Here is a 1,313-nt window from a genome sequence, read left to right on the forward strand (position 1 = left end):
GGTTAAGCATCCAACTCTTGACTTTGGTTCAGGTCGTGATCTCTGGGTTCATGAGTTCGATCCCCACATGGGGCTCTGTGCTGAGGGTGCATGAGCCTGCTTGGGATTCTGTCTCCTTCTCTCTCTCTGCCTCCCCTGTGCGTGCCGACGCGCTCACTCTCGCTCATTTTTTCGGGGCTGAACTTACTATCCAAGTACTCTGAAGAGGGGGCCACTGGCTGAGGCACTCTTCTGCCTCATCCTTATGAGGGGATTAGAGCCCGAGAAAATCTCTTAACCCACCACAGATATTGAACACCACTTCTTTCACTTATAGATTACTTATTTCTAGCATTGCTTATGCTAATAAACTCAGGTGTGGCTTTAGATACCGACACCGCGTATTATTTGAATTGTAGCCATCTGAGACTGGGTTTCCGATTAGAGCCCTTCACATGCAAACGCCCTCCTTCCTCCCTGCGTCCAACAGGCCCCGTATGAGGGCTCTAAGCGCATTCAGAGAGCAGCGGCTGGTTCTTCCCACCTGGAGCTGAACTGTGGGGAGAGACGCAGGGAAGAAGGGAAACGCTTCCTTCTCTAGTAGTTCCCTAAAAGTAGTGCCTGTCAGCATTCTTTTAAAGGTTATTGCCTTTTAAAATCATGACATGACAGTTGATCAGTCTGTTAAAAAGAAGTTAGAAGCGGCTGCAGGGAAAGAATGGATCATGGGGCTGTGGGAGAAAATGTGAAGGTGGTGCTGGGGCGGGGGGCGGTGAGGGTCAGTTATTTCCTCATCGTTTTGCTCCCAAATTCATGAAAGCAAATCTCTGACCAAATTCTATCACAAATATGGACAAAACTAGGTAGAGAGGGATTCTGAGCTATTTGGCATCACATAACCAGAAATTCCCCAGCCCTGTGACTGAATACAAGGCCTTTGGGTACAGCCTTCAGGATCATCATTCCCGGTTCCCAGGAAGCATTCAGCTGCTTCTCAGCCTAATAGCTCAAGAAGAAGAACCAAAAACAAAAACAAGCGTTTTTCCTTTTTCCCTACTAGAAGTTAGGTCTTTTGTTGTAACAACTGACATAGCCCTGCCAGGAACAAGGCCTCAAAAAATTGGTTAAAGACTCAGAATTGTTTCTCTCCACGGAAATCTTTAGTAAAAGGCGAAAGATTTATGCGATCTGAAGAGAAACCAGAGTATGGCTTCAAGTGTTCAAGCTCAGTAAGGCCACTAACCACAACTCCTAGTTCACTGATGGTGACTTTTTGTCCATAAGTGCTGCTCCCTGCCCAGAGTTTGTACAAGAAATTCTGGAAGCATGCTTTT

General features: G+C 46.7%; 1 protein-coding gene and 1 non-coding gene across 2 annotated transcripts in view; both read right to left on the reverse strand.

The window, feature by feature from the left end:
- Positions 1-1,313, reverse strand: part of HHAT (hedgehog acyltransferase) — a 283,727-nt gene that overhangs the window by 259,786 nt on the left and 22,628 nt on the right. The window lies entirely within an intron of this gene.
- LOC115288737 lies at positions 1,071-1,187 on the reverse strand. Its single transcript, XR_003907144.1, has one exon. It is a non-coding gene; the product is annotated as a U5 spliceosomal RNA (small nuclear RNA).

This window comes from Suricata suricatta, chromosome 3 (genome assembly GCF_006229205.1).
Source record: "Suricata suricatta isolate VVHF042 chromosome 3, meerkat_22Aug2017_6uvM2_HiC, whole genome shotgun sequence".
Lineage (NCBI taxonomy): Eukaryota > Metazoa > Chordata > Mammalia > Carnivora > Herpestidae > Suricata > Suricata suricatta.